The sequence below is a fragment of the Saccopteryx leptura genome, chromosome 4 (assembly GCF_036850995.1).
Source record: "Saccopteryx leptura isolate mSacLep1 chromosome 4, mSacLep1_pri_phased_curated, whole genome shotgun sequence".
Taxonomy (NCBI): Eukaryota; Metazoa; Chordata; class Mammalia; order Chiroptera; family Emballonuridae; genus Saccopteryx; species Saccopteryx leptura.
In genome coordinates this window covers 140,419,806-140,427,412 of record NC_089506.1, presented here as the reverse complement: position 1 = coordinate 140,427,412, position 7,607 = coordinate 140,419,806, and the positions used below count along the sequence as shown (strand labels likewise).

Here is a 7,607-nt window from a genome sequence, read left to right as displayed (position 1 = left end):
TGGCCTTTATCATGTTGAGATATTTTCCTTCTATACCCATTTTGTTGAGAATCTTAAACATAAAATTCTGTTGTATTTTATCAAAAGCCTTTTCTGCATCTATTGATAAGATCATGTGGTTTTTGTTCTTTGTTTTGTTGATATGGTGTATTACGTTAACCGTTTTGCGTATGTTGAACCATCCTTGAGATTCTGGGATGAATCCTACTTGATCATGATGTATTATTTTTTTAATATGTTGTTGTATTTGGTTTGCCAGTATTTTGTTTAGTATTTTAGCATCTGTATTCATTAGAGATATTGGTCTGTAGTTTTCTTTCTTTGTGCCATCCTTGCCAGGTTTTGGTATGAGGGTTATGTTGGCCTCATAAAATGTGTTGGAAGTATTGCTTCTTCTTCAATTTTTTGGAAGACTTTGAGTAGAATAGGAACCAAGTCTTCTTTGAATGTTTGATAGAATTCACTAGTATAACCGTCTGGGCCTGGACTTTTATTTTTGGGGAGGTTTTTAATAGTTTTTTCTATTTCCTCCCTGCTGATTGGTCTGTTTAGGCTTTCTGCTTCTTCATGACTCAGTCTAGGAAGGTTGTATTGTTCTAGGAATTTATCCATTTCTTCTAGATTGTTGTATTTGGTGGCATATAATTTTTCATAGTATTCTACAATAATTCTTTTTATATCTATGATGTCTGTGGTGATCTCTCCTCTTTCATTTTGGATTTTGTTTATTTGAGTTCTGTGCCTTTTTTCCTTGGTGAGTCTTGCCAAGGGTTTGTCAATTTTGTTGATCTTTTCAAAGAACCAGCTCCTTGTTTTATTGATTTTTTCTATGGTTTTTCTGTTCTCTATTTCATTTATTTCTGCTCTGATTTTTATTATCTCCTTTCTTCGGCTGGTTTTGGGTTGTCTTTGTTCTTCTTTTTCTAGTTCCTTAAGGTGTGAAGTTAAGTGGTTTACTTCGGCTCTCTCTTGTTTGTTCATATGGCCTGAAGTGATATGAACTTTCCTCTTATTACTGCTCTTGCTGCATCCCAGAGATTCTGATATGTCGTATTTTCATTTTCATTTGTCTGTATATATCTTTTGATCTCTGCGCTTATTTCTTCTTTGACCCATTCATTTTTTAGAAGTATGTTGTTTAGTTTCCACATTTTTGTGGGTTTTTCCCCCTCTTTTTTGCAGTTGAATTCTAGTTTCAAGGCTTTATGATCAGAAAATATGCTTGGTACAATTTCAATTTTTCTAAATTTGCTGATATTGTCTTTGTGGCCCAACATATGGTCAATTCTTGAGAATGTTCCATGTACACTAGAGAAAAATGTATACTCTGTCGCTTTGGGATGAAGTGTCCTGTAGATGTCTATCATATCCAGGTGTTCTAGTATTTCGTTTAAGGCCACTATGTCTTTGTTGATTCTCTGTTTGGATGACCGATCTAGAATAGTCAGCGGTGTATTGAGGTCTCCAAGTATGATTGTATTTTTGTTAGTTTTTGTTTTAAGGTCAATAAGTAGCTGTCTTATATATTTTGGTGCTCCTTGGTTTGGTGCATATATATTAAGGATTGTTATGTCTTCTTGATTCAACTTCCCCTTAATCATTATGAAATGACCATTTTTGTCTCTGAGTACTTTTTCTGTCTTGTAGTCAGCATTATTAGATATGAGTATTGCTACACCTGCTTTTTTTTGGGGTGTTGTTTGCTTGGAGTATTGTTTTCCAGCCTTTCACTTTGAATTTGTTTTTATCCTTATTGCTTAGATGTGTTTCTTGTAGGCAGCATATAGTTGGATTTTCTTTAATCCATTCTGCTACTCTATGTCTTTTTATTGGTAAGTTTAATCCATTTACATTTAGTGTAATTATTGACACTTGTGGATTCCCTACTGCCATTTTATAAATTGCTTTCTGTTATTTTTGTATCTAGTTTGATTCTTCTCTTTAGTTTTTCTATCATTTGTTTTTGTTTGTTTGTGTTCCATACTTCTTTCCTCTGTTGCTACCTTTTTTAAGTCAAGTGTTTTTGTGGTGGTTTTTTCAAGGGTGGTTACCATTAAGTAATGAAAAGGGTACCTACCATATTCATTGTAGTACCCTATCTTATGAGTATTTCTGCACTTCATCGTCCTTTGCTACTGTTAATCTCCATCCTCTCCCGCTTTTTTTTCCTTTGTTGTCACAGTTTAAGTTTGGTTTTATTGTGTTCTTGGTGGAGCTGTTACTTTTGGTGTTGTTTTCTTTTGTTCTTTGAATCTGGTTGGAAAACCCCCTTTAGTATTTCCTGGAGTGGGGGCTTTCTGTTGATAAATTCTCTCATTTTTTCTGTATTTGTGAATGTTTTTATATCTCCTTCGTAGTTGAAGGATAGCTTTGATTGGTATAGTATTCTTGCCTGAAAGTTCCTCTCTTTCAGGGCTTTAAATATTGGGGTCCAGTCTCTTCTAGCTTGTAGAGTTTCTGCTGAGAAATCTGATGATAATCTAATAGGCCTTCCTTTATATGTTGTACTCTTCTTTTCCCTGGCTGCCTTGAGAATTTTTTCTTTGTCATTGGTTTGTGTCATCTTTATTATGATGTACCTTGGAGTGGGTTTGTTGGGGTTAAGAAAACTCGGTGTTCTGTTTGCTTCTTGAATTTGAGGCTTTAGTTCTTTCCACAGGCTTGGGAAGTTCTCGTCTATTATTTGTTTGAGTATATTCTCCATTCCATTTTCTTTTTCTTCTCCCTCTGATATACCTATTATTCTTATGTTATTCTTTCTGATGGAGTCAGACAATTCCTGTAGGGCTTTCTCGTTTTTTATTATTTTTGAGTCTCTTTCTTCTTCTCTCTGTTGTGCCTCAAGTTGTTTGTCTTCTATTTCACTAATCCTATCTTCAATCTGGGCTGTTCTGTTAGCTAAGCTTGTTACCTCGTTTTTCAGCTCGTGAATTGAGTTTTTCATTTCTGTTTGATTTGTTTTTATAGTTTCAATTTCCTTGGTAATATATTCTTTGTGTTCATTGAGTTGTTTTCTGATCTCCCTAAATTGCCTTTCTGTGTTTTCTTGTATATCTCTGAATATTTTTAAGATTTCTATTTTAAATTCTCTGTCATTTAGCTCCAAGGCTTCCAATATGTTAAATCTTTTCTCCATAGATTTTTCCACATCTATTTGTGTTACCTCTCTTTCTTTTGTATCCATAATATTCGATTTCCTCTTTCTTATCGGCTTCTGAGGGTGGTCTTGTTGATAGCACTAATTAGAATTAATAAAGAGTAAAAAGTAAAAAAAAAAAAAAAAAAAAAAAGGTAAAACACCCCACAAAAAAAAACCAGTAATAATTTATTATTTCCCCCTTTTTTCTTTCTTCTCTTTCCCTCCTCTCCCCTCCTCAGGGAAATATCGTGCCTATAATGGAGGGCCTGATTTGGGGTGAAGAGTTCAAGGGGCAAAAAAAGGGAGTAGGGACCTACTAAATGCAAAAAAAAAAAAAAGATGAAAATCTTAGACAAGCATAAGATGATTTGCTTGTAAGTGATGGTCAACTAAGAGATATAATGAGAGGGATAAGAGGGAACCAGAAAAAAGGACCAAAAAAGAATAATAAAGGAGAAAAAAATAAAAAAAATAAGTAAAAATCTGTTGTATTAAGTGGAGCGAAGACTAAATACAATGGAGACCTTGGGTTGGGAGGACCCAAAATGCCACAAAAATAAACAAACAAGAAAAAATATAAAAACAAAAGCAAAAAAGAAAAATAAAGCCAAAAAATGCCTTGAGTCCCAAATTAACTAATTTGTTCATGATTGAGGATTAAATGGGAGGAAAGTAAAATGAGAAAAGAAAAAACGAATAGAAAGGAAAAAATAAGAAAAAGAGAAAAACGAAGGAAGAAATAAAATAGGAAGAGAAAAAACAAAACAAAATAAAGCAAGACAAAAAAAAACAAAAGAGGAGAGAGTGAGAGTTACGTGTTTTGGAGTATAACCTTAAAGGAGGGTGAGGATGAAGAAGAGAAATAAAATGTAACACTCATGGGTAGTGTAGTTCAAGAAAAGGGAAGCATAAGATGGGCAGAGAATAGAAGGACCGAAGTGGAGGAAATAAAGGCAATAAGATCGAAGAAACAAACAACAACAACAAAAAAAGACTTAGTGGAACAAGTTGTAAAGTCTGTGGATTTTTCTTGATTTTGAGAGGTTAACTTCTTCCTTTTTCTTTTCTCTCCCTCTTCCTGGTCGGTGACTCTGTACCCCAGGCTCTGCCCCTGTGTCACACTTAGGTAGGGATTTGCAGTTGATGGGATTCTATGGCAATGTCATATAATTGGCTTTAGTCTTGCTGGTAGTCAAGGCTTGTTGGCGTTTGCAGGGTCCAATGATGAGAGAGTTTGCTTTCCTGAATTCTCTCTCCTAGTCCCCCCTTTCTGAATTAGCAGCCTGGTGATCCAGCTATAAGGCTGCAACTGCTTCTGCCTGGGGAGTAAGAGGCTCAAAGAGCTGGGAAATCCCCACTCTATCCCCACTCAGTGCAAAGCTTTGGGAAAGGCTCTGGCAGTCAGGGCCTCCAGTGTAATCAGGCGGGGGTGGGAGTCAATTGTTGTCAAGGTGACTGACTGTTCAGCGCCTATCATTTAGTTGGACCTCTCAACCCAGGCTTTCCACACTTTGTAGCCTGTTTTTGCTGGGAAGAAGAGGCACTAGTCTCTGCTTGCGACTAGTGTAATATAGATCTTATTATCTGCCAAGTCCTTCTTGTTAGCGTTTATCCCTGAATATGGAGTCTCTATCAATCAGAAGTTGCCCCCGCCCCTTTAGCGAGAGGCACTAAAAAATATCATGCCTCTTGTCTTGGATCGCTGAACTGAGAGAGATCTTATCAATTAGAACCGAGGGTGCGCAGATTTCATGGGTTAAGCTAATTTCAGTGATTGGGTCGCAGCTGTGCTCCCGAAGGTATTTTAGGCTGCCTGCGTGCACCCCTCCCCCAACGCTTGATTGTTAGCTTGAATGGCTGGGTGAGGTGCCCCGCCCACGGAGAGAATCTCCCAAGCCTCTCCCGCTCGCCCTGCCGCTGGCGGCTGGATCGCACCAGGCGCAGGATAATGGGGCCCCCTGGGTGTGCGGGCCAATAGGGCGCTCTGGACGCGTGGAATGCCCAGGGCACGTGCACGAATGGGGTGCTCTGGGCACCGGTGGCTGGCGACTCTCACTCGTAGTGCGCGGGCCACTGGGAACGTAAGCGGTGCTCACTCTGCAACCGGACCGGGCGCGTGCCCCGCGGCTCGCGGAGGCTCGGCTCGCGGCGGCTCGCGGCGGCTCGCGGCGGCTAGGCTCGCGGCGGCTCGCGGCTCCCAAGTGTGGGCTAACTCACCACAGGCTCACTTCCTCACGGCTTGAATGAACGTCCCTGCGGTAGCTTCCTCCACACCCTCATCTCTCAGATTCAAGTGATAACAGTCCTTTTGCTATCAGTTTGTGTGGAATTCCGGAATGCTCCGAGGATAGATTTTTCTGTTTCTAGTTGATAAATTTGTTGTGATTTAGGGGAGAGCTGTCGGACGCGCAGCTCACGGCGCCATTTCCATGACGTCACTCCCATTTTTATGACCTTTAATGAAGCAAAGTTTTTAAATATGATAACATACACAATTTTTAAAAGAATAAAGTTAAGTAAGACTTCATCAAAATTAAACATTTGTGAAGCCACAGAAACCATTAAGAAATTAAACATTTGCACCCTGGCCGGTTGGCTCAGCGGTAGAGCGTCGGCCTGGGGTGCAGGAGTCCCGGGTTCGATTCCCGGCCAGGGCACACAGGAGAAGTGCCCATCTGCTTCTCCACCCCTCCCCCTCTCCTTCTTCTCTGCCTCTCTCTTCCCCTCCCACAGCCGAGGCTCCATTAGAGCAAAGATGGCCCGGGAGCTGAGGATGGCTCTGTGGCCTCTGCCTCAGGCGCTAGAATGGCTCTGGATGCAACAGAGCGACGCCCCAGAAGGGCAGAACATCGCCCCCTGGTGGGCATGCCGGGTGGATCCCGGTCGGGCGCATGCAGGAGTCTGTCTGACTGCTTCCCCGTTTCTAGCTTCGGAAAAATGAAAATATAAATAAATTAAAAAAAAAAAAGAAATTAAACATTTGCGAAGCCACAGAAACCATTAAGAGAATTTCAGGACATACAATAGACTGAGACTAAGAGAACATATGCTGAAGTCATATATCAAAAAGTGGTAATTATATCTAGCATTTATAGAGAATTCTCAAAATGCATCAATAAGAAAACAATTCAAATAAAATGTGGCCAAATATGTAAAAACTTCAACAAAACTGCCTGACCAGGCGGTGGTGCAGTGACTAGAGCATCGGACTGGGATGCGGAGGACCCAGGTTCAAGACCCCGAGGTCGCCAGCTTGAGTGCAGGCTCATCTGGTTTGAGAAAAAAGCTCACCAGCTTGGACCCAAGGTCGCTGGTTTGAGCAAGGGGTCACTCAGTCTGCTGTAGCCCCAAGGTCAAGGCACATATGATAAAGCAATCAATGAACAACTAAGGTGCCACAAGAAAAAACTGATGATGCTTCTCATCTCTCTCCATTCCTGTCTGTCTGTCCCTACCTATCCCGCTCTCTGTCTCTGTCTCTGTCAAAAACAAAACAAAAACAAACAAACTTCAACAAAAGTGATATTCATGATGGCAAATAAGCACATCACCAGATGCTGAACTTCATTCCCCATTGAGAATATTAAAAATTATAACATCAATGAGAGAAAGAATTAGCATTACTAACTGATGGAATGTGGATCACCAGCAGCATACATTTGCTATGCTAATGCAAATTGGTACAAAGTAAGCACTTTGGAAATTTCTTGTAAAATTGAGTATGAACTTGCCATATAATTTAGCAATTCTACTTTTAGTTTTTTACCTCAAGAAAGTGAAAATTTATGCTCACATAAAAACTAGTATGCAAATGTTTACACAGCTTTATTCATAACTGCTGAAAATTAGAATCAATCACTCTATCCTTCAGTGAGACATATAACTATTACATATCCATATGGTGAAATGCTACACATTAATAAAATAAAACGAACTGTGGATAAACACACCATGGATGAATTTTAAAAATATAATACTCTATGAAAGAATCAAATCTCAGAGCATCATATACTCTATTAAAAGAGCAAAACTATAAAGACAAAGAACATGTGTGGTTTCCCGTGTTGTGAGGAGTGGTTTGACCAGAAGGGGCCAGATGAGGGTTTTTAATGGGCCATGGAGCCGTTCTGCATCCTGAGAGTGTCTGCTGCTACACAAGCTTATAGATGAGCTAAAACTCATGGATTGTGTGTACATCAAAGAAACAAAGTTAAATTTACTCTGCACCAACTTAAATTTTTTAAAAGAATACAAGAAAAAATCTTCACAGCAGAAAGTTTAAAAATAAGCCTTAAATTTGTTCTTTTTACTTGTTTCCTTAGCATAAGCCTCTGTAAGTGGACCCACTAGATTAAAAGATATTGATCAACACTTTTGTCTGACTCCTTCCTACATTTCTGCCTTCCTTCCTTCCTTCTTTCTTTTTTTTCTTTAGTGTTTTTAGTTTTTCTTATTAACTAACAGCTAT

The 7,607-nt window shown here is 39.2% G+C and overlaps 1 non-coding gene across 1 annotated transcript; it reads left to right on the top strand.

The window, feature by feature from the left end:
- Positions 1-5,720: 5,720 nt before the first annotated feature.
- Positions 5,721-5,796, top strand: TRNAP-GGG (transfer RNA proline (anticodon GGG)). The gene has a single exon. It is a non-coding gene; the product is annotated as a tRNA-Pro (tRNA).
- The last annotated feature ends 1,811 nt before the right edge of the window (positions 5,797-7,607 follow it).